Source organism: Lichenostomus cassidix, chromosome 3 (assembly GCF_008360975.1).
Source record: "Lichenostomus cassidix isolate B80296 chromosome 3, HeHo_3.0, whole genome shotgun sequence".
Classification (NCBI taxonomy): Eukaryota; Metazoa; Chordata; class Aves; order Passeriformes; family Meliphagidae; genus Lichenostomus; species Lichenostomus cassidix.
Window position 1 is genome coordinate 94,782,960 of NC_139483.1, and position 26,807 is coordinate 94,809,766.

The 26,807-nt window shown below is 37.9% G+C and overlaps 1 long non-coding RNA gene across 1 annotated transcript in view; it reads right to left on the reverse strand.

The window, feature by feature from the left end:
* The window catches only part of LOC146440241 (uncharacterized), a 51,893-nt gene extending 36,592 nt beyond the window's left edge, over positions 1-15,301 (reverse strand). The window contains exon 1 of the long non-coding RNA XR_014851381.1: positions 13,927-15,301. This is a non-coding gene — a long non-coding RNA (uncharacterized LOC146440241). The remainder of the gene's footprint in view (positions 1-13,926) is intronic.
* Positions 15,302-26,807: the final 11,506 nt, after the last annotated feature.

Consider the following 26,807-nt stretch of genomic DNA (forward strand, 5'->3'; position numbering starts at 1 on the left):
ATCAATTATATTTCTGAAACAATCAAGCATTCTACAATTAAAAATAATTGATTCATTAGCACACCCCTACTAGACAATTACACAAATGCATTATTTATGTAATTAGATACATTTACAGTTCATTATTCCCCTTTTTATTCTATTGTTGCAAGGCTACACATGTAGCATCTTACTTTATAATTCTCCTTGCTTCCTATTGACATGGAGATTGCACTTACTTTATTTACCCAATTTCAACTCAGAAATCAAAACCTGAAAGAGACTCAGTCCCTACAAAAACAGTAATTAAAACTCATTTATTTCTCATATAGGTGAAAAATAAAAGTAACAAACTATTTTCTAGGGGAAAACTTCCTATTTGAGTTGAAACAAGCAGCTGTAAACCCCAGATTTTTAGAGCTTTCAAAAAAGGAAATTAAAATTTCTCTGTGCCAAGGCTCTTATATGAGAAAGAGAAGCTAGTAAAAAATTACTGTGATTAGAGCTCCTTCCATGACCAAAACTAACTAATGGCCAGGTATTTAGTCTATTATGGCATGAAAACCAGTTCAGAAGTTTTGACAGTCATTACTGTGAATTAAGGATCTCATTTTCAGATGTTCTAGTTCTCTACATATTTTATAACTACACTTATGGATATGATTGTCCAAGCTTTCTAAGAAAATGTAATAAAATCCACAAACCAAACTCCATCAAAACACCACAGCTACACCTGGTCAGACCAAAGAAGAAAGGACAGATCTGTGAGAGCTGGAAGGGACACCTCTGGCCTGAGAAACAGAAGAGAAGAGAAAGGTATGCTGGAAGCTAACTGAGCTACGCATGGTGCCCTGTCTGTTAACTCATGAGAGTAATGCAATAATTCCAGAGAGAAAAGAAGTGAATATAGAGAAATGCAAAGACCTTTCCCCTGCAGAAGATTTAATAAAAAAAGTCTGCCAGACCTGTTCCCATGGGGCTCTGAAGCAATGGCTATTAAGACCTCCCTTCTGATCCTTCTGGTCTAAATGTAGGGTGACTGCCACAGAATTTCAACCCTAAGATTCCTGAAATAGTGACCAAATAAAAACCCAAGCTGCAAATTTCTATGCCTAAGTTGTAGCAACCCTCATTTTTCTACAGCATTACACTTTACTTTCACTTACTTCACACAAATGTTTGTAATATTTATTGTTACAATGATCATTAATAATTGCTTGTCATACACACATAGGCTTTTAAAACAAAAAGAAATATTAGAAGAGTGAGTTAGTATCTGTGTTGCTGGTTTCACTTTTCTTAGTGAAAACTATGTAATAAAGGGTTAATGGAGGAAAAGGGGTTTTTTTGGTAGAAATCCCAGGCAAGCCCCTTCTCTCATCTTCCTTAGTCCTAGTACATTCCTCAAGTGAGCTCACTAAACTTCCACTCTCATTTTCGGGACAAATGACAGAGCAGAAGTATAAGATATTCAATAATTGCTCATGCTTGCTCTCTTTAAAAAAGTTATATACTGGAAATGGCAGGGAGTGTCAGGAAGCAAGTGATCATTGTTCCATCCATAGAGACAGTTAAAGATGTAACACCCTTGTGGTTACCTCAGATGCGATCACAAAGGCTTCTTTCTAAGTTTTAAGATAATCTGATGATGCTAAATCTTCACTTATTTCTTCAAGCATGGATGAATAATCTAGAACTTTGGTTTCCTGTGTGTTTCTTGTTGTTATACAAGCCAGTCAGCCACAGTCAGAAACAAACACTCAGAGAAAAAAAAAAAAAAAAAACAGCAGAATGCAAGATGAAGAGGAGAAATCAATGAGATAAATTTTCACCATAGTTCTTCAGCAGCCTTGGTGCTGAAAGATATGCCCCTACTTAGTGTGACAGTCAACCATGAAAAGTGTCATGGCAAAGAGAATCCCACCAGCTGTATTTTTTCATAACAATAACAGATGCCCTCTCAGATCCTATTAAATGGATAAGCTACTTGAAAACAAATCCTGAAATGAAAAAGAACAGGCCAGCTACATGCAGCAGAATCTGTCTGTATATTACACCTCTATCAGGAACTGCAATTCCCAAACAATTGAGGTCAGAAAGGCAATCAAGAAACCCTTCTGGGAAAACAGAAGCTTTCATGGGGAATCAGCTGACTACATTATAAAGCAAACACTGACCAACTGAAAAACCCCAAATAAATATTTTTAAAAGATCGTACATTCATCTCTGGGCCTTCTGCATTGTATTTGACTGTAATTGACAGATATTATATTGAGTTTATTCTTATATGTGTCCACATTTTTTGATTGACTTGTCTCCTCACTCTGCACAAGTTAAAAACTTCCCTCATGCTTATTTCTCTATGGTTTCTCTATGGTTACTTAAGCAAAGGAAGAAAACTATCTACCTCACTGCAACCTTGATTTAATTCTGATGTTTAGACTGAGTAGGAATTTCTAATCCCCACTGTGGTTCAGTTACGCAGCTCCAATGAAATCAAAACACACTAGTCTAGCTTGCAGTCCAATGTTATTCCTCATTGCATCTGGCCTCACTTACAAAACACTTCAAACTTCATCTGCAAAGAAGCACGGCTGCCTTCGAAGTCATTAAGTCTTAAAAATCGGAGGAAAGTTCTTCCAAGCGTGTTTATTTGATCCAAAACATTAACATGCTGACAGCTGTTGAGCTGCTTCATTTAGCTGTCACAACAGACCATGGAGCACCATAGTGAAATGGACACTTCTGTGTCTGACATCTGCCACTCTTCCATTAACTGTTGCTTCACCATAAACATTTTACCGAATAATTGGTTTGGCAAGGAGTATGCAACAGAGTGTCTTTTTTAAATGCATTAAAACATCTGGGGTTTTGCATTGAAAGGTTCTGCTGAAAGTAATAAAGTCCAAATAGAAGATTTTTAAGCTGCCGTTTTTTGGCTATGACATGAGAAGGATTCCCACTGAGAGGTAACATGCCTCATCTACTTAGGACATCATACCTTCTGTAGCAGAAGTTGAAAAGCCTTGCTAAAAATATTAATATTATAAGCTTTAATAGAAATGAAAATTCTTAGGAAAGCTTCATCTCTACAGGGCTGTTCTTAAATCCAAAGTATCTGCAACTCGGTGGGAAACACAGGTCATATGAAAGCAATTTATAATGTTCCACAGCAGAGGCAGAATAGAGTAGCCTTAATATCAAGGAGGGGGAAAAAATCATCACAGTAGAAACCTTGCCAAAATTTAATCCTGAGAAACATAAAGTACTCAGTACTCTTAGAAGAGTCTGTAATGCTCGAGAATCAACAGTTCTCAAAAACAGACTGAAAGTCAGGAATTCTACTATCAAAAACCCTAGTGTCTGTATTTGGAATTGACTGGAGTTAATACAACAAAGTCTCCTTGAACCAAATTTGCCAAAATTGCAAGGTAAGCCATGGAATGCCACTGAGATGCTCACAAGTAATACGTAAACCATTCGACAAACCATTTCACAAGGAACAGCCTTTGACTTTCACCTGGAGGTGACAAAAGGATGGTTCTGTGTATTTTCTCAGCTTTGTAGAAATCATATTTGTATCCCCAGACTTAGCTGAGTATCTGAAACTAAAGCATTGCCTTTTAAAGACTAAAATAAAATGGGTTGAAGGAATACATTCAAAATTTAAGTTCTCTGTTATTTGCCATCTGTCTTATCCAAAGAACACATATGAAGTATTGTTTTTGGCTTTATCCAAATGTCTGCAATTGGTCTCCAAGATAATGACTTTCTTTGGAAATAGAAACTAAACAGAGAAAGCTTACACTCTGCACCTTTATATATTTTACAGAAATGTTTAAATCCAAAATGAAATTAAAGTAATGAAAAACACTTTTTCACAAGAAAGCAAAACATACTTGGTTGGCAGTGCCTTCGGAAGGTATCCCTCAAACACTGCTATGTGATACCCCAAAGGTGTAGCACCTGATTAGGCTACTGGAATCATATCCAGGAGTCTGCAATCAGCTCAGATGGTAATTCCAAAACAAGAACTCTGAAGAAGCTGATTTACTGTCCTAGGATAGCAAGAAAAAAGATGACAAAATAATGAAGACTGGGATTGCTGACTTGTACATTCCACACATAACAAATTTTTAGCTTTCTTAGCTCCTCCCTGCCCATAAATCCAGACCCATTTAAATGAAAAAAAAAAAAAACAAAAAACCAAAACAACACAATTTCATGTGCATTGATGAAAACTATTCAGCAGTCATCACCGAAATAATTTGAGGTTTATACTGGCACACATCAGAGAAGAAACTGCTCCAATGTTTTTCAAAGATCGACAGAGCTGGAGTTCTGCATTCACATATTTTAAAGGCTCTTTTTAGAGTGGGGATTTTCATCAGCTGCACAGCTCTGCAAGTTGGCATAAATTCTTGTTATACTGCCACAGGCTAAATTCAAAATCCTAGTTTAACACTGATAGCAAACTACAATTAATACTGTTACCAGACTGAAAAAAAGGAAATAATGAAATCCATCATTTTCATTGCCACATAAAATTATACCAGGAAAATGTTCAGCTTTTCTGACTTCTGTTCACCTCTACTAATTTCCTTCTTTGGATTTCATATGAACTGCTATATTTCATAAAAGGAAGAAAAGCAGCCAGGAAAACAAATTTGTGTAAAATTTTGCATGCAGACAAAACTTTTGTAATTTCCAATTCCTCTGCACATTCATGGAAATATCAAACAAAATATACAGACTCTCATTCCAGACAACAAACAATGTTCATCTAATTAAATATTTTGTTCTGGACATGAGCTAGCATCAGACACTCAGAGAACAGAACAAATCTATACCTTACAAATGCATGTTTTAGTTTTTTGTGTCCAGACATAAGAAGAAGAATTTATCCAGTGTAAATGTTCCCAGTATTCCTACAAAAGAGTAATACACTTCTGACCCATTTCAATATCCTCCTGTAATGAGTCACATTACTGAAAAAAGATAATACAAGAAATTAAATCACAGCAGTAGAATATTTTATCTTATGTTTCTAAATTTGCTTCAGATTACCTTGAGTACTCTCTAAATTCTTGGTAATTTACCAAATAATCTTCATCACAACAGTGAAGCCAAAATATTTTCAAAAAGAAAAGAGTTTGCACAGTAAAAGCCTTTTAAGTGTTGCTTGAGTGCCTTGTAGTAATTAGGGTAAAGTTCCTTATCACATAATCCAGTTCTAGGTTTAAATATGTTCTTTTATGCTAGGAAGTTCTCCTCCAAGATCATACATGAACATTGAGAAGATAATAGCCTAATTATACATCATTTTAGTAAAAGTCTTCTGTGTCCTTCACTGATACTGTCAGATCTTTTCCAATTCTTGAAAATACACACAGGTAAGGGTCAGTATAACTCACTACAAGTTTGGAGGAGGAGAAAATGGAAAATTCATTAGTTTGCAACCAACACTAAATTATTAATAGTTTCCATACTGTGATGTATTTGAGCAATAAATGGAAGAATGCCTAAAGGGGATATAAGGAGCAGTCATTAAAGGTTATAATACACAGAGGAGCAGTGACCACTCCAGCCATCTGTTTGTTCTGTGCCTACCTGCAGCTGTGAGCCATGCTCAGGTAGGAATATCAATACACTGCCCACAGTCCTGAGCTGTACTTGAAAGAAAACCTACATTTGTGCTCCACTAAAGGCTGGGAAGGAGATGTTTGATTCAATGATACCTGTTGGTGTAAGGAAGGAAGGAGAGCTAAAAAATAAGTCAGAAATGTATCTGTGATGAGGAGGATGCCAAAGGACACAAAAGTCACCAGAACAAATAATTTGAATAGCTCTACAGAACAGCACCCAGCCATAAAGATTAACCCAACAACTCACAGGGAAGAAGCTCATTGCTACCATTATGTGAAAGCCAGGCAATGTTACAACCAGAAGCCATGAGATTAAGAGCAAGTACTCTATCCTACAGAAAGTTGGGACTGAACCCTGTGGACATATCTGACCTTTCATCCTTGAAATCAGGCATTAATGCCATTCTCAATGTGCAAAAGTAAAAAAGTAAAATAGAGTTGACAGCACGAAAGAGAACTAATAACTGAGGACAAAAATTCTGCCCATTTCCATGTAAAAGGACAGAAGTGTTGTAAGACATTAGCCTTGCTAAATCATGACTTCCTCATTGACCTCAAACACAGGAAAGGAGCTTACCAACTAGGTCAGATCACTAAAGAAGAGCATAAAAGAATGGCACAAGCAGCTGGAGCACAAGCAAAGAGGTCAAGACACAGAACATGACAATAAGAAACAAAGGAACCCTATGATCACAGCTGAGCACAGATCAGGTCAGGCAAACTTCTGAAGCTGATCTGCCAATAGCTCACTCCAAAACATCAAAGTACTTGCAATAGCTAAACATGAAGTAGAACAGTGGGTTTTTTTGTTTTTTTAAGAGGAAAGTCTCAGACTGGTCAAATAAGATAGATACAGAAAAGCTTTGAAAATTAAGTTTCTTTCTTCCTACCACATCTTTACATTTTTCCTCTTCAGTCCTGTTCTAATCCAGCAGCTGCTTTGCCCTTCCTAAGTGTATGAATACTCCAGCCTCCTTCTGACCCCTGTGCCTATTACCTGCCTGTCTCCTAAGCTTCTTTCTCCTCATTTGACCTGTTTCAAAACCAAGATGCCACAGTCCACCTTCCAGAAACATGGCCCTCCTAAGCATGCTCTTAGGAAAGGACCAATGTCCCTCTCCAGAAATTTCCATATAATTCCAAATACAAGCAACTACAAAACTATGCAAGATATTAAACAGAAAGTATCTAGGCAGTAAGCTGTGAACAAATAAATCAAGTTCTACAACTAGAAAGACTACATTAGCTTACCATTCAGAGAGAATGTAGAGAAGATGCAGAGAGCCAGAGAGCTCTTCCTGCATTAGTCTGTATGAACGAGATCTATTGGTGTCAAGCTGAATTACTAGCAACAACAGTCAGAGCTCAAATGAGAACACAGATTATTAATTATACTTTTAAATTTAATTGGTCTGACAAGTATAAACAAAGATATATTAAAAAAATAGTTGAACTGACATGAGAACTGATAGCAGCTCTGTGATGTCTCATGTCTGTGCTTAGAACAGCAGGAAAGAAGAGCCAAGAAACCACAGACAAGTAAAGCTGAACTTTCACATTCAAGAATATTTCTGGATGAAGCAATTGTGTGCAGCTATATGGTAATACACACATAAGTAACAATCAATATGAATTTTTAAGAACAAACTGACAAAACAATCCAATTTCTTCCTGTGTTGTGGCTAAAAGGTCTTTTTAGAAGAAGAAGAGTGATTGTCATTCATCTTGACTTCAGTAAGTCAAAATGAAATCTGAACACAGAAATTAAATAACTACCCACAGAGGACCAATGTTTCACTGTCAAATAGAAAGATGCATTGTGTGGTGCTTCAGAGGGTCTGCCTAGGTTCTGGTCTTTTTTCCAGCATTTCTCTCAACAATCTAGATGATAGATAGAAGAAAACATTCCTGACAATAATAGGGATTGCAAATATGTTGGAGGACTGGTGAAAGATTTAAATAGGTTTCAACAAGCTGAAGAAACATTGCTTTCTCAAGATAAGATAAAAATAAGCTAGTTAGTAAAAGTACTGTTACTAAAAAAAAGAAGTAGGAGGTGACACCTGGGGGCTATTTCTGATCTGTAAATCATAATCATAACACTGCACAATGATTTTGGATATTTAAGGAAATGCACAAACAAGAGATGCTCAAAAGATCAACAAGAACCATCTGAGGTAGAAAACCTAAGGCACAAAAGAGGAAAAGGAAGAAAATAATCTGTTCTCCAAACCAGTGATGGACAGAACAAGTAATAATGGGCTCAAATACCAACCAGAAAGACCCAGGATAGATTTTAGGAAAATCACTGAATTGAGAATAACAATGAAATACTGGAATAGATTGTTAAGAGTAGCCATGGGCTTTCCATCACTGATGATCTACAAAATGGAACTGACAATCTGATTCTGCTTGAGGCACAAGCATGGCTTCTCCAAGTCTCTTCCAAGGCATTTTTCAAAACAATAAATGGCTGTCTACTCTCTTAAGGACATCCTATCACACATCTAAATTTCCTTTGTATAAACACAATTTATTGTACAACAGACACAGATGCAACATTTCTTATTCTAAATGAATTTATGGATGTGGTAGACCCAAATACGAGAAAACAGTGTTGGCATGTTTGAAAGTGAAAGTAGGGGAAAACCCCCCAAATCTAAAAATAAAATGAGCCAGGAGAAACATTTCAGTTTTGATCTTTTAGCAGAATTAAATTTATCTCCCATCCACTTTCCCTTTTCTAATAATATGTTTTATAGTAAGGGTTTGGTTCTAAATGCTAAGTGTGAATCTCCAACATGATTCAAAGTTTCCAGCCATGAGATGGGATTATTAACAGACTTTACCCCAGCATTTTCCCTGATGATGACCTGTTGCCATGGAAGTCAACCTCCAGAGCAAAACTGGAAGGAAGAAGTATTATATCATTAATCACATCACTAATACAGCCCTAATAAGCTGAGGTTCATAACCTCTGGATGCTGATGGAATCAGATAAAGCTGCTCTGACCAAAGTTTTAATCAACTGCAATGTTTGCTGAAGGCCATGGTATTGTAGCTTATAAATATATAGGTGCTTTATTCACTTTACAAGTGAAAACACAAAATAAGAACTGAACAGACTCAATAGAAAAACTGCTAACTTCAGTCCTTGGAGTGTATCAAAGCCAAAAGAGTTTGGAGACAATGATGAGATGCTCCAGCAAAGCTTCCTTACTTCATTAAAATTGTTGTGAAATAATTTCCAAGTATCAGGGAAACGCAATACCATTCCTTGTTAAGCCTGAAGACTTCTGTCACTGAAAATCTGTGGTTTATATCCAATTAAATTTGTGGTATATATCCAATGTATATATATTGGTTGAAGTTCAGTACACCATTCTGCATTGTGGCACCCATGCTGAGTACATCACAAGCAAGCAATACCATGGCAGCTCAAAATAATGCAAGATAAGAATAGAAAGGAAGAGGGAAAATGAATTATAGAGAAGATATGACAGGTGGAGTCTCCAGACAGAGATTCGCAAAACAATTACAGTCCATTATTCACCCACCACCAAAAGTACCTGCTGAAGAGTCCTAGGGTAAAAGAATTGCTATTGCTTATAATTGCTTGTAATGTATCAGACTAGAATCTGCCCTGTCACAAAAACACACTCATTCTCATACTAGTTTTCCCTCCTATGACTGGTCTGAGTAGCAAGCCTCCTTCTGGAAACCATGTCTTAATTAGACACCAAGTTTTTGGCCTTATGTTTTGCTGGTGAATTTTCTCTGGTTATTCTCCATTTCGGTATAAAAAGAGGATAACTGGATTTTTTTTTTCCATAGTCTAAGTCATAAAATCTCTTCTCAAAGTCATGATTATACAATCTCTTGTCAAAGTCACAATTATGAAATCTCTTACTGAACTTAAATAGAGAAGTGGTTATAACATGCCTTTGGTCATAAAAAGCTTTTCATTCACAGTAACTGTTGGCTTCAGTGAATGTTATGTATTACTGATAATTCTGAAACCTACTCAGATACAGTTTCACTGTAGGGAGAGTGCCAGGAGGATGGACCAGGCTCTCCTCAGTGGTGCCAAGCAATACGACAAGAGGCAGTGGGCAGGAACTGATGCACAGGAAGTTCCACCTGAACATGAGGAAGAGCTTCTTTACTGTGGGTGTCTGAGCACTGGAACAGATTGCCCAGAGATGTTGTGGAGTCTCCCTCACTGGAGATGTTCAAGAATTGACTGGACACAATCCTGTGCCATGTGCTCTGGTATGGCCCTGCTTGAGCTGGAAGGTTGGACCTGATGACCCACTGTGGTCCCTTCCAACTTCACCCATTCTGTGATTCAGTTCACCAAATAACCAAACAACTTAAAAAAACAAACCAAACCCTAACCAACCATGCTAAAAACCTCACCCAACAGGCTGTCTTCATACTGCAAATTATCCTGAATAATATGGAAATCGTGTTAGGAATAACAAAGATAAGTGATTAGAGAGTGGTTTATAAACAGTTAATAAATTACCTGGAAACTATTTCTCCTAGTTATTTCTCAGAGTAATATTGACAAATAACTGCTATCAGAACTGCAATGAAATAACAAGATACATTAGAAAGAGTCCATCTCTTTCCCATAGTTATATAAATCTGGCACAATTGAAAATGGAAAAAAAAATTACCTCTTGAGCTAAAGGAGTATAAACCTAAAAACACAACAAACAAGATAAACAAGTCTATAAATGGTGCTGTTTGATGCCTTTTTGATCAAGAGGTGTAGTCTAAAGTGTTGAGTAATTCCAAAAACGTAGCTATGAAGCTTTTACACATTAACTTTTCATATTAAGCATGCTTGTTTACAGAACTCAAGATTTTCTTTTAAATCCCTATCTCCTATTTGAATTTATTTTTTTTACTTAAATGCTGTTAATTGAAATTGCTAGCATTGCACTCAGTTGAGGTCTTCTCTGAGCTTCCCTCTGAGGCTAGGGAATGGATGTCTTTAAATTCAGTTAATTTACTGGATTCTGATCACAGGACAGAAGTAGCCTCAGCTCCTCACTCATCCTATGACTGGTGAAAAACAGGGCCATGAGGGAAAAATATTATTTATCTACACTGGGTTAACAAGAAAGAAACTAGCTTCCAAATCACTCCATATTTACTCCCCGCTGCATTTACGGTCAGAACTAGGACACAAACTAATGTCAAGTGATGTAGCTCTAACTCCCAAGCACCCAAGGAGAATTTTGCCAGGGTGAATATGCTCTCTCCAGGTCTCACAGCAATATTAAAGTGATCAAACAACACAAGAAGTCTAACTATTCAACTTATTGTGTATTCAGTGTACACTCTCCTAATTGTTTCCAATTAATGCACTTCTTTTCCTGGAAGCAAATAGTGCTTGCCTGTGCTTGGCACCTATAAACAGTGGCCTCAGCCACTGGAAAGATAGTGACTACATTTCTGCACTTCTGTCTGTGGATACTAGACCTGATTGCATTGAAACCATTGTTGACTTGCCCAAAACTTGTAGTTTCACTCTACCCAATAAAGGAACCTGGCTCATTTTTCCAAAATAATGAAGCATCACTTTCTCTCATTTTCCAACAGCATGATGGAGCTTTTCTCAAAAAGAGGTGAATCTTTTGGGTTTTCTAATCTGGTCTTTTATGTCTAGACAGAAATTCTTATTTGCTCAGGACAGTGACATCAAAGTGCATCTTTGAGATGTTAATTATTTACACATTCATCTTTCTCCTAGAACAGTCATTCCTAATCTGCATGCTAAAACTTTTCTGTGGAGTAAGCAAAGTAATTTAAACCAACACAACATCCAAAGAATATTGGTTCAGTGTTCAAACAGCTGTCTATAACTTTCCTCAACATCACATTAGAGATACGATTAGGAGATGTGATATTATGCTTACATTTATATTATTTATATAATATTTATATCTAGTTATAATTTCTTTCCCTTTCTTACTTGGATGCACTATGGTTAGTAAAGCACGTTTGTTTATTCAGTTTAGAAGATAATCTGAGCGATGCCTCTAAGTGGATATTAGAGAGACCTGGTATATAAAAAAGTCTCCCTCTCATTTTGTTAATTTTCTCTTGGATAAAATCAGTCCTGTTCCAGTCAATATGTGCTTGAGACTTCTAGAGAAATCTTTATTGTGATGTATGGATATGATTCACTTAAGCTTGTTCTTTTAAATAACACAAATTTTTTTTACAAGCAAAAAATACCTGCAAGATTTTAGCAAGAGATAATGGGTTTATAGAATCATAGAATTAATTATTAAGGTTGGAGAAGACCTTTAGGATGGCCAAGTTCAGTCTCACAGGCCTGTAATTCCCCAGATCCTCCTTCTGCCTTCTTGTATCTGGGCATCACATTTGCTACATTCCAGGCACCTGGGACCTCCCCAGTTAACCAGGGCTGATGATGCACGATGGTAAGTGGCTCAGCGAGCATTTCTGCAGCTCCCTTAGTATCCTTGGCAGGATCCCATCCAGTCCCATAGTCTTGTGAGTATCAAAGTGGTGTAGCAGTTCACTGACCATTTCCCCCTGCATTATGGGGGCTTCATTCTGCTCCCCAGTGCCTGTCGACGAGCAGTTCAGATACACACCTTCCTATGAAAAGCTGAAGTCTTTAAAAAAAATGAACTGCTTGCTAAGAGATCTGAATGGATTGACAAAGAATTGTGAACGGCAACCAGTGCCTTGCTTTCCTGTTCAAAACTGATGCTTCAATTAAACAACTTATCTTGGCAACAAGATTGATTTATGGTGATTTAGAACAGTTCACTGGTTTTTGTTTATTAATTTCAATACATTTCTTATCATAATAGTAGTAATAGAAGTAGTAATAATGCTGCCTCCCCAGTATTCCTGGTTTAACATCCCTCAGATAAGTACTCACTATACAGAAGCCATACAAAATGTCACATGTAAACCACAAGACCTTTGGCTTCTCCTGCACTGTCAGACATGCCAGGTAGCTTTCACATACATACACTGCAGCGAGGTTGAAAAATAGATCACAGTGACAGAGCAGTACAAATCCCCATAGAGAAGGACAGTGGTCAGAGAAGTAATAAATGTGTAATTGCTTTCACTCTAACTTTGATGGTCAAGACAGCAGCGGTTGGGAAGGAAAATAAGAAAAGTCTCTATATCTGTCTGAAGACAGTCTTAGCTTGCTAAACAAGGAAATGTTATTTTGGTTTGCTTTGCCCAGAACATCACCCCAATATATTATTCCACCTTCACTAAAGAAACCAAATGAAGCCTGCTCACACTACTAGCATCCAGGGAGATCATTGCCAACTCCCACACTTTCTAATGTAAATTCAGTATCTACTCATTTACTACTGAGAATTACATGTTGGCAAACAAGCAAGCAGTGCTCTGAAGCCTGAGTGCTTTCTAAGAGGCAGGAGCTCTGTGCCTCTCGGGAAAGCAGCATTTGCCAATAAGCCACATGATCGGATCTCTACTACCAGTGTTATTCTTTCACCATCTATGGCAAATAAAATGGTTGCATTTTTAACATTAGCAGGAGCCACTTCCTGACACAAATAAAAAACCCAACTGCTCAGCTAATTCCAAACAAACAGCAGTTCCCATTCCATGTCCTTACCTAGAAGGAGCTGTCACCTCATATAGAAGTGAGCTGGAACATTGCCTTTGCATGAGAAAATCCTTAACCTGACACCACACCTCTTTCACACTGGTTCCATCTTTACCATGTAACAGATCACCCAGACTAACTTTCGGAGGAGCAAGACTTGGAGATACTGAACAGAATATGAAGAATTTATTCCACTGAGTTTCTGTTTGTAACCTTTTATTAAGATGCATGGCTTCTGGCTCATCTGACCCCAGTTTACAATTAAAACCTCTACAGTCATCCATGGACTCCCAACCTTCTAGGTGGCCTCCAGATTCTCCTCAGAATTTCTTCTACACTCTTTACACTACACCTTCAAAACATGATTGCTCACATCCCCAGCAAGATCTTGGGTTCCTAACCTACATATTTAATTTTGTATTTTGTCTTAGATAATAAATATTTCTTTGAACACAGTGGTCTTAACTTACCTGTGCTGGCAGTTTAAGTGAGGCAGAGCTTAATTTCCAATGTATGGCTAAGTGTTTCTATATTCCAAAAGATGGTAACATATTCTGTCTGTCCTCCATTGTTTTTTTTCTTTTAATTGTTTAGTTTATACAAGAATTGTTTCATATATAAAAGAAAATTACAGCTATTCCTCATTGCACGAGAACTTACCTAGCTGCACAAGAACACTGTTACCATAGAGTAACTGCTCAGACAACCTCCTATTCCTGAAGTAATGTCATCTGGGAAAAAAATTAAAGAATATGAAAAATCAATGCTAACATTATTTATCTAGTCAAAGAAAGAAACCTTTTATGGCCACCCCAAGAAAAAGCATTTCACTGATACATGCATTTTTTAACACACAGCCTGGATTCCACATCAAACCAACTGCTAAAAATGCATCTTGTCTTTAAATATAAAACCACTGTCTACAGCAAAAGTACTCCCTACTAATTCTCCCATTCCACAATGACAGACTTTTTTGTGCATTTCAAAGAAATAGTAAAACCAATTATAGCCCTGAGAACTGGGAATTGTGCAAAGAGATATCCTAACAAATCAACTCCTTGACATCAGGAATGCATTAAAAAGACATTGTAAGTCCTTTTATAAAGGGTACATTTTTAAAACAGAAAAAAATGCAGAAAATTATAAGCCAGATTGTTTAACATACTGGCATGATAGAAATTGACCTGTGTTGTTCTAACACATCTAGTTTTGAGGTTTGATTTCAACTCTTTCATTCAATTTTGAAAGCTCTGTATTATATTTTACAGAAAACCTGGGGGGCGGGGGGAATCAAAATTCTTCCTTTCATTTACTAGAATTTTTTAGTTCAGCACAGTATTATGGAAAAAATATAAGAATGATGATATGGAACAGAACTTTCCCAAATGCTCTTTTTGCAAAGTAGAGACAATATTGAAACAATGTGACAAAGAAAACAAATTTAAGCAGTCCTTTTTTAACTGAAAACTTCCCTATGCATTGTCTCATAAACAAATTCATGGCTGGTAAGCAACTCTTTTCTAACAGACCACCAGCTGTTGGCTTGGTATATCCTAGTTTGACCTGGATGATTTGGGTTTTCATTTCTTTGCTAAGAATTACAACAAAAGTTTATTCAAGTCATTCGAATTTCAGGCATGCCTCTTCCTCAACAGTCATTGAACAACTCATGAAAGAAGCTGACATGTCCCATGTTAAACGTATTTCCATCCCTAGTGGGATGAAACAGATTGGGAAATGGTATTCCTTGCTGTAGATTTAGCTCTGCCTCCCACAGGAACTTTCAGATCTGGAGTAGAATCAGCTAGAATGGGAACAAACTGATAGTGCAAAGGCAGGGCGGAGAGTAATCAGCGAGGAATGGGGTAAAACAGGGATCTGCAGAGCTCACCAGTGAGCTCAGTTTTGCCTCCCGATCCTGAGGATCTGGTTATGGACAGCTCCTGCTGTGAGGCAAGGACAGGAGAACAAAGAGCTAATTGAAAAGAGGACCAAGAGCCCTAACATGTCAGCACAAGGACCGAAAGCCCTTGTTGCTCTGCTCCCTGCTGGAAGGCCAGGGTTTGGGTAACAGTGGTCTCCCTCCTCTTAGAGTTAACAGCCTTTCCTCAACTCTCTTCTGTTAGAAAAGGAGATGCAGCAAGCCTGGCAAACATCTGCCCCAAGCTCAGTGTTGTTGCCTCAACATTAAACCTGCCTAGACCCAAGCCCTGGCTCAAGGCAACAGCAAAGCAGTGGAACTCAGATTTCAGCACAATAGCATTACACCAAAAGCATTACATCCCTGCTAAGTCACCTACAGCCTCTGGAAACTTTTAAAGTTGGAACTGGCAGAGAAGGCCTAACATCAGCTAGTGCGAATCCTTCGTTCCAGCTAGGGTATAATTACATGGTTCTGCTTGACAATGGGACATAGCAGGGGCAATGAAATATCCATTTTACAGTGAGGCCAGAATGACATGGCTACTATGGATGGTTAGGCTACTTAATTTATGTCTCATAACTCATTTGAATTCATTAAGCATTGTCTACTATATTCAACCTTGCAATAGATAGCTGCTTATAATTTTATAAGAAAAACACTTCAGCCATGGGCAATTTATTTCTTCCTGCAACCTTACTATCTTTTGTGAAATTGCACACTACAAACAAATACTTACAATATCTAATTTATAGAAAACACAAAAACCAGACTTCAAACTGTTGCAGAATAGTACAGAGAAGCAAATACATTAGAGGAAGAATAAAAACAAACAAACAAAGAAAACACTTAAAGCATCGGAGGTGCCTCAAACAGCGAAGATTAATGTTTTACAAGAAAGCCACTTATCACTTTCTGTGCTTTCTATATTTGGAAAATAATGAATCATGGGGTGGGATTTTTAAAGAAAACAAGGCAAACATTTCCTGAATTCTTATAAAGTAACAAGGTAAATATGTGAAGACTTGACTGGAATGAAATAGAATCCCTCAAATTTGAGTGCATTGTTTGCTGTCCTTTAAAAACAGACTAACCCAGTGTGCACTTCATTAGTATTCTAATTGTCAAGTAGTGCTCAGTGGTTGTCTCAGGCTGTCTGATTAAAAATTAAACAAAATTAATTTTTTCCATTGCCAGATGCATTGGGGTTTTGGTTTGTTTTTTATTTTTTTTTTAATTAAACTCCCTTTCCAACACTTAAGATCACATGCTATCATAGTGGAGCAGTAACTCACTATACTTTGCAAGAGTAGACCATGAAAGTCTCTTTAATTCTGAATTACAGTGCAGAGGTGTTATTCTTATAATGCACTGCTGCTGTTCTGTTCAGTTTAACTGATCTCTGTGTTCTCCAAGGGTGAAAGAAAATCTGATGGGACTGTGACAATAGAACATGGCAAACAGCTCCATGACCTACAACTAGCTGTGGTGCACCTAAGACAGCTCGTTTTCATCTCTAAATAGACACTGTGCTTTGGTAAGAACATTCTTGTGAATCTGATCTTGGCTACTGAGCAAACTCAGTCATTTAAAAGTAAGATCTGGACACTGTCAAACTACTCTCCTCCAATTCTACCTTTAACTAACATAAAATGGTACCAACAGGTGTTCCCCTAAATCATGATGGCATTAATAAACATCAACAGAATGCAATGTTTCAATAATGCTGAAGAGGATAACCTAAAAAGCAAATTTCTGGACAGAGCCTCAAGATCCTGGCACAGATTTTCAGGCACATCCACAGACATCTCTTCAATTTACTCAAATAAAAAACCATCTTGTGCCTTTGTTTCTTATAATTAACGTAGGGATCCTTCTTTCTTTTAAAGTTGGATACTATGTAAACAAAATTAATTGCATTATGTGTACAGACACTGTACTTGTAGAGGATAAAATTGATTCTGTATTCAGAATACTGAGATTAACAGGACCCAGAGTGTTCCCACGACACAAGAAAAATATACAGTTATTATTTTAAGCTACAGCCAACTAGAATAACATGCTAATCAGTTTGATCAAGGACAAGAGAGCAGTCATGTTAGACTCAGGGTTTTTTCAAACTAAAGACTATGGCCCCTTGTTTCATTCATGTTAAGCATGCCGTCGGTGACAATAACTATAGCATTTATAAAACCATTTTAAAAGACCAGGAAAAGTAGTGAACTTGCCAAAAAGCTGTAGAGAACACGGTAAGATTGCAATAACAAACATGAAGACCTTCAGAAAAAATACTGAATGAACCTATGCCAGTCTCTAGAAAGACAGATTTTTATTTGTAACCAGGATCTCTTATGCTGGGAACAACATGCAAAGGCAAAAACAGATGATGTGATCAAGTCAGTTCTTTTTATATTTTGGAATTTTTTATGGTTAAAATGTATTGTTGGTCAAAAAACAGAGCTGAAGAACCACAGAATTCTTCTTAATATGATCAATTTATGCTCTCCTTCAGAAATTTTTGAGGCCTGTCAGGTGTTGCTCTGATATTCAACTTTCCTGCAGTATTTACATGTGTCTTCTTCACTATCTTAAGCACATGCAGGTACACAGCCAGAGACACTAGAGTTGGGTAAGGCTCAGCTGAATTCTTTCCCCATGGAAATGTTGGTCTCATTTGCAAGATTATGCATAAATATTAAAGACAAAGACTAGGAAATTAAATCCCAAACAAATTTGTTCCCTTGTAACAGGGGCCATATCCACATGAGAAATAAAGGTTATTTGCAGTGGTCAACTGAAGCAGATGAAGAGAAAAACAAGTATTAAAAAAACCAGGGCAACTCATTCAAAATGATTGAAACCTATATAGGTAGACATCAGATGGGGCCATGAGGCTGGATTTACTACCCTTTTGGAGTTGATCTGAACTCTGTCATATCTTTCATATTTTATACTTGATTGTCCAAGTCCTTCCTCTTAGAACACAGAAGGTGTTCAATGCCCAAATGCTTCAACTATAGCCCAGTTAATATAGTGTTAAAAGAGATTTTTTAGTGGAAGTATTAACAGCAATTCACACAGGATATGTAGTGGCAGTTAATACTCATACTCTCCCAAAATGTCTTAAGTATGAAAGGCTGTTCTAAGGAAAATGTCTTCATGTTTGGAGTTAAACAGCTCTGCGAGTTTTCATGTCCAAACATAAAATACCTACTATGCCCAAAATTCTACAGGTTTTAAATTAAAAGGTTTCTTTCCTGCAATTAAATAGTCTTGTCACCTTAAAATTCAGCAGCTTTAAACATCCACAGTGTCACCTACTATGCTTTAACATTGTATAATCAACAGCTGAGTAATCAAATAAACAGAATCCAGGCATGCCAAAACTTAAACTTCACCCACCTGTGACTTCATTCCCCAGGCTGTGACTTTGCAAATTCTTTTTCAGGAGGGGAACTAAAGTGAATAGTGCTGGATTTGTAGTAAAGGGCACCTCTCTAGCATTACCATTTTTCACCAGAAACACCTACAGCTTCCCATTCCACCTATAAAGGAAACTGCCTACACTGCGGAGGAAGAACCAAGAAATATTGGCCTGCCCTGATGTTAAATCATTATGGCTATGACAGGCATTCCTACACATGATGCATGTGCAGCTGCAAATAAGGTCACCGTGTTGTTCTCCTTGGCAGTTAACACTACGTGCCGAGCATCTCTGCTTCCATTTTAAATTTACACTAGCTTCACTCCCTTAAAAATTAGATGAAAAATTTGCAAAGTAATTAGATTTCTATGTCTAATTAGAGAAGACTTAATTCACTACTGATATATTTCACCTTTCTGTGAGCTGGTTAAGTAATGACTTTCACATATTCAGAGTTTTCCATACTGCTGATCTCCAAACTGATTTACAACCTTTGTGTATTGTTATGTGCTGTGACAATAAATATCAGAATCCCCAGATTTCGTGGTATGTTAGATCCAGGCTCCCCTTACAACAGCCACATTTTTAGATAAAAATCAGAGCTGCTGGGCTCACCACAGTCACGATGTAGGCACAAACCAGCTCCACATCGTGTCTGCAAACAGTCCTATATTTTTAACAGCACATGGACTTCAGCAACAGCCTGGCACAGGTAACATCCTAACCTAAACATTATAATTACTGTGAGAGCACAGAACACTGGCAGTGTATACACACACACATTTCTGTCATCAGTTAGAGCAGATCAGTGTGGCACTGCTAAAAATCAATAGCAACGAGCTTATTTAGAACAGACAGGGGCTCTGTCTTGAAGTGCCTACCTTTCTGCCAATTACACAAATTCATTTTAGCAAAGCAGTGTTGTATTTTCCAAAAGAATCTCATTACCACTGGCTTAGCACCAGTTTGGCTACATTTGGAAAATCAGGATTCAATTCACTTGCTTATTGCAATAGTATACCCTGGCAAAGACAGGATTCCCTAAGAACTACTGTAGAAGACAGCTTAGTGAAAGTGTGCTGATAAAAAATATTATTTAAATAATCTCACTACAAGACAGCATCTCTCATCATGGATGCTGGCCAAGTACTTCCAGTATTTTGTGAGTTAGTGCAGCCAGAGGCAAAAACAAACCCAACAGTCACCAGGAGGATTTGTGGGGCTTCCCCTGGTAGCTTCCCATCCAAGTACGAGGCATACTTTCTGAGATCTGATACCAAATGTGGCAGGGCTGCCGCTAAGAGGGTCATCATGGGATTATTTTAATGTTCACTGAAATGGAAGCAATTTATTACATACTGCAGTAGCATCGCTTTCGTTCAAATTATAAGAGGTTGCAAGTAGCCTTTTAAATCTGCTCTGCCTTTCCCTCTGGTCCCAGTTTACCTTCCAGCTTCTTGGAAAGATGAACTCTGCAAAGCAGGCTTTGGAGGTTATACTAAGAACAGAGTATTCAGTAAGCCCTCTGTTGACCTCCCAGAGCATGCAGGGCTAGAAACATACCTCTGCATGCCTAAATTCAGTTTCCCCAATGGCTTAAGAAAGGGATGAGTCTGTGGAACAAGTTTTGCACTTACTTGAATATTATCATAAAACATTTACATGATTTAATTAGATTATGTAAATGCTTTACTCCAGTTTGAAGCTTTGAAAATCATAATGTCATGCTCTAAATTATGCAAATATTGAAAATGCTTTTCACAGCAGCAGAAGAAAAGACACAAGTGAGACAGTCCTGCCACATGCTGTTCTGCTGTTCTCTGCTCACCGAAGACCACACAGAATGCATTACTGTAATCCTGACTTTTTCTATTAAAATTTTCTGCACAGGATGTAGTTATTTCGTGGCCTCATTTTATGGTAAGCCCCAAATCCAAATTTGATTTGGAAAATGTTCTGTGGTTTATATTGACATCCTGACTAAGCAGCAGATTTCTCACAATGTTCTCTCCCCTCCTCTGACACAACATGAACTTCATGGCAAGGAGATCTCAGCAAGGAGATGCAGTAAGAGTTACTCACTGAACACTCTTCCTAAGTGCTGAGCAGTGAAAAAGGGAAGTAGGTAAAACCTTAGCAAAGGTTTTTCTCTTAAGTTAACTTACTTCTGCTGTACTCCTGGGTAGAATAGCGCTGGCAAAATAGAGCACATGTCACTAAGAGATCCTGCACCTCATACGACATTTTTTAGACAGAACAGGTATTTATATGATCTACAGAAATAAGTTACAGCAGGCAGGGATGGTACCAAATTATCCAGCGACAAAAGGAACAATCATGTGAGTCAAAACAACCATAATGAATGAATTGCAGGAATTAACATGCACACCAAAGCTGGGTAGCTGAATTTTAGCAGGACTTTGTTATTCAAATAATTGCTTTGTTATTTTTTTCCAATACAAACTGAGTACATCAGCGTCTTCTTCAATACAGCAGTTCAGCATGTCTGAAACACCTAAGTCTGATCTACCCCACCACTCAGTGGATCATACAGCATGTACTACTCTAAGGCCACAAATCTTTCTATACAGTCAGTACACCTCACCTCCAAATCCTACTGGCTCCCCAATACACAGGCATCCCCTTCCCCAAACTGATGATCATATCCAGAATAAAAAAATAATTAAAAAAAAAAGAAAATAAAGCTTAAGTGTATGAAAAGTCTTGAAATGTCTGAGTTCTAAGGCAAGGGAACTTTGAGAATAACATGTTGGGGGGGTGAGAGAGAGAGAGAGAGAAAGAGAGAGAGATTTCTCCCTATGCAAGTATGGCTCTTCCTCACCACACTGTTAAATGATCCACCCTACAGCTCTTCACCCCTGGGTGACCAGAGAGTAGCTGATATGCAGGCCAGGTTATGTCACATGGCCATTGCTATATCCATGCCAATACAAACCACCTAGGGTAACACCCTTCTTTAGTAGCAGCCTACATTCCTGGCTAACCACAGAATAAACCTGCACATCTTTATCTTACACAGAGTATGACTCTGGGGAAAGTTGCTCCCTCAGCAATCTCTGTCACCTCCAGCATGCTACCTGGCTATGGTTATGACTTCTGAGAAAGCTGACGGATTGTTATGAAAGGCTCTATGAAAGTCTGTGGGGAAAAGCCACACAAGATAAACATAACGTTGCAGGCTGAGATAATCCTCTTTGTGGGGGAAACATTAGCAGCTGAAGGATTCAATAGGGAAAATGCACCAAAATGCAAAGGTCTTAAATCCTAGTAGGACAAATGCAGCTTGAAGATGGCAACTCTACAACTCTGTTCCAAGCAGCAGAGAGGACACCTTCCTAGCCAGGAAAATTCACTTTAGGTGTATTCCAGACACCAGGAATACACTAGTGCTAGACCCAGCAGTCTGTTAGATTTTTGCCTGACATGGGCACAAGCCACTGCCTCTTCCCACAAACCTTGCCCTGCTTTCAGCTCTCAGATTATCATCAATATCTTGTCCACGACAACAGGAAAATACTTGTCTGCAACACACTTCACCTGTTCCTCTGCTTGCACATTCTCTGCTGACCTCAGCCAGTCATCAAAACACTGCTCACCTGTTTTTATAGTGCTCTTTATATTCAATACTCTTCCTAGGACAATCCTCCTAAAATGCCTTTTTTTTCACCTATGTGGGAAAGTTACAATATATAATAAACTTGTAGGGACAAATTTATTTTTAAATATTTCAATGAGCACTTTTCAGGGATGCATGGGTGCTCTCTTTGCTGTAAGGATAAAAATGATGCTCATCACTACTCCAGAAAATTTCACAAAACCCAAAAGTGAAACATTTCATAAAAATGTAAGTAATTTACTAAAAACAAGTGTAAAGAACAACACCCTCTCAACTGAATAGTAAAGTGGTTTTCAAACACTAAATAATAAAACTGTCACTACCATTCCCAGCAGAAATTATCCCACAATGCATAAAACAGATCCGACTCAGCCTCTGTCATGGGCAGTACTGGAAGAGCTCTAGGTACTTACTCTTCAGTTCTATGGCACTTAAGTCAGCTCATAAGGCTGTCATACAGGCCTGGCAGCAAAATTAAGTAGCTGTCATTCCAGGTTCAACAGTGTCTTTCCTGTGATAGGAATTCTTGAAATGAAACTCCCTATCCAAAATTGCACCCTCCTGTGGTTATCAGACAAAATAAATTGAGCAGAGCTGACTGAAATTATTCTGATTCAATTATTTCAACTAACCATATTTATCAGCTTCCTAAACTCATAAATCATAGCAATCTCTGTTGGGAAATTCAAAATTGATGTGGCCCTGCCTGAATCAGAGAAGGCGGTAGGTATCTGACAGCCTTGAGGAACAGCCTTGTGTGAGTTGATTGAAATTTCCAGCAGTATTAATCTTAATAACCTCAGGTAGCTTCCTCCCCACAGCCTATGTCTTTCTGCGCAAGCAGAGAGGGAGTGAGCACTGCAGCAATTACTCCCTCGTTCTCTCCAGCTGACTCTGTTTTCTGATGAATATGAACGCGTCAGTCATGCTCAGCCTTCATCTGTACCCCTTCTCAGCCTCAGCAACAACCAGTCCAAAATCTGCAGAATTTAAATTGTTATTTGAGCCTTGAGTATAGAACACAGAAACAGAAACCAGAATACCTCACAACAAAGCAGCATGAAGACTTAAACCCAAAAGCTTTTCCCTCTAACTCATAAGAAGTGCCTGTGAACTGCAATACAAAAAATGTATTTATCTTAGCCATTCACAAAACAGACTGAAGATATTCAAATTATATTAACGCTGAAAATAGATGATTAAAACACAGATCAGAAATATGCATCCATCTAGGAAAGTGAATTCAAGTACCCGTCCCTCTCAACAGACAGGATGGTCAGAAGCTGTTGAAGTTTATTGGTGTTTGCTTTGTGATAGATTAAATAGCTTCCATTATGATGGAGCTTTCATTTGTGCCTCCCCTAATAGACTTTCAAATATTAATATGCAGTAGATTTCTTCCACTTCACCCAAACTAACTTCTAGGGAAAAAAAAAGCAACATCAAAGCATCTATGGCTCTATCCACCTAGAGCTGCTATTGGCAGACATATTTCCACCCAAGCCTAACTCTTTTGTACTTGAAAATAAATGTGTTATGCAGCCACCCTCATCATGATAAAGAACCATTCTTAAGAAGATGCTTTCTTGTTTGTGCTAGTATATCATTATCCTGAGAAGGATAATCCTTTGTTTGGAAGCAGCTTTAGATAGGTAACTTCTTAAAACATTAAATGCATTTATTAAGGCATGGCTGGCGGTCCTCAAGTGAGTGCTTTACCCCACAAACTGCAAGCTGGAAAACAGGTAATTCCTATTCATGACCTTTGTAAAGTCAACTTCCAGGCATTCTCCTCACCAACTACTTTCCAGGAAGAATCAAAATTGATTCATTACTTGCCTTAGCAGAAATTCTTTCCAATGATGAAAAACTAACACTTGCAGGTTCATTTTTTTTTTCTTCAAGTGTGCTTGAAGACAAGTTCAATTTGCCATTACATGCTATGTTCCACCCACCCTCCTTGAAAAACAGAGTGGTTTAAGGGAAATCATATAAGCTGTTGGGCTAGAATTCTGGCTCTTCTGTGTAACAAAATGCATAATCCCCACTTGGTTGCATGAATGTGATCTCCTAAGTTCTGATATTTGCCAGTATTTTGACTGGTGCTTATAAGACAAACCTCTCCATTAAAAACAAACAAATAAAACATTCATAATTTGGCTGAAATTTCCTCATTTTGAAACACATTTCCTTATCCAACTCTGTGCACTGCTGTTCCACATAGCTCAAATATCAATACCATTTCTGCTATTTGCCAGTCTTTCTTGTCTTCTCAGTCCTCTGCAAATTTTTAGAAGCTGGCAGTGGCTCAATGAGTTTGTCTGCCAACTCTATTGCCACCCCAAGATTCAGCTCATCCAGACTTGATGATTAGTATGTGGTATCTTTGGGTTTTCCAAGGTTTTCCATATTCTCCTCAATTCATTCTGTTTAGGAGCTTTTCCACAGTCCCTCCTGCCAAAATCCTGAACTCAGCACAGCATCAGAATAAATGGACAATTTGCTGAGAAGGTACATTAGAGGGTCTTTCCTGCTCAGCCCAGCTGCTTGGCAGTTGTGCTTTAGCTCCAGGGCAATGGCAAACATTTGCCAGGCATCTTCATACTGGGAGCCTGACTCCTGGATTTAGTAAAACTTATTCTTCTCTTTCTCCCCAAAGCTATCTCCTGTGCTGGAGCGCTAAGGCTCCCTTATGAAGCTGGAGCTGCCATAGCACCAAAAGCTGTAGCATCAAACAAGTTTTCTCAATAATAGCTCAGAACTATTTTGCTGTAAGGTAATTTAGTGTGGAAGGAAGAATGGACCTCAGATATTTATAAATCACATCAAATATCTTGAGATGTTCTGACTATGACACTCCCTTGAAGTCATAAACAGGGGGATAAAGTGTCTGTCATAAACAGGTATTTCTAAAGATTTATCTACTGTGACTCAGTATTAACAGCCCACTTGAAATTTTCTTCCTGCCTCTCAGATTACTGCTGGCTTGGGTTAATTATCCCATCTATTAACTTTGCACTGAAAGGGAAAGAAAAATGAACAGCTAAAAATCCTAAACCCCTAAAATGTACACATTTGGACTAATAGCTTATGGATTAATAACTAACCTACATGAACCATCTTCAATATCGGAACTAAAATGTTGCAACATAAATAGCAATTCTCTAACACTTACATCAGTTAACACAGGAAGATTAACATGGTAGAAATTTAAGGATCTTTAATATCATGGCCAAAACAAGAAAATAATATTGTTGACTTTTTTTACTCCTTACCCCATTATCCTTTTCTCCACTTAATGCCAATTTCTTCCATCTTTCCTATTTCTCTTTTCCAAGTGACCCAAATTTCCCTGATCTTGTCCTTTTCAGTTCACTTTTCATTCCATACTTGTCAGTCTTCCTTTCTACTTTTTCTTCTACTCTGTCTTTTACTCCAAACCTGTTGATGTCATTTTCTTTTCACTTTGCTAGCTTCTCACTGACCAAAGTAGCAGGTGGGACAAGCAGAAGCAATGTGCAAGAAGTTCTGGAAGTATCCATGGCTTCACACCTTGCAGCTCCCTTTACAGGAAGGCCAGTCTTCATGAAATACTGATTTGCAGTTTTCCCTCAGTTCCTTTGCATGCTGTTCCAGAAATCACAGGCTTTCTGCAGCTTCAGAACAACATTCATATCTCAGGCATCACAAGACAATTTTAAGCACTTTCTTCATATCCTCTAGAAAAAGGAAAAATACCCCAGACATCCTCTGTGAAGCCAAATGGAAGCTCTATGGCACTACAAACTTGTATCCACATGCTGATCTTAATGATGATTACCTACTTTTCACTGCTCCAGTTACATCAAAGGCATATAAGACACCTCGTGGTGTTTTACCACGTCAGACTACAGTCAGATGACACTGTGGAAGTCCATCTTATATTAGCTGCAGAATTTCAGTCTCAAATACTGCCAGAGGTACCAGGCTGAAAGATGAAGAAATCCCAAATGCAGCGACAAATACAGAATTGGTTTCTGTCCTCTGTTGGAAAATTCTGTGTTCTGGAGGCTTAATTCTTTACAAAGCACTGCTTTCAACTACTTTTAGTGTTGCACATAATCCAGATCATATGCCTTCTTCTTTCCACTCAACTTCAAGAATTGAAAAGGTACAAGGAAAGGACTACAGGCTTAGAGCAAACATGCAGTCTACCCAAGCCATCCAACATACGTTCTTCATTCATTCTGATGTTGACAAGCTATTCATTAACTGCATGGACTTCAGGATAGATCAAGCTAATTTTAGAACTAACACCACAGGAAAAGTTCAGGTCAGTACTGAGAGGTTTTTGCTTTTTGGTGTTTGGTGGTGGGTTGGGTTTTTGGTTTTTTCTTAATGTTACGATAGCACCATTTTAGTTCAAGTTAAACAGATTGTTATTTCAAGCTTCTCGCTAAATGGCCAAGACTTGATCAGTTTCACCTAGATCATGCTCAAAACCTTTACAAAATATTATAAATGTCTTTCTTCTTCGTTAATTCACTTTCTGTGGCATAAAAATACCACATTATCATGGA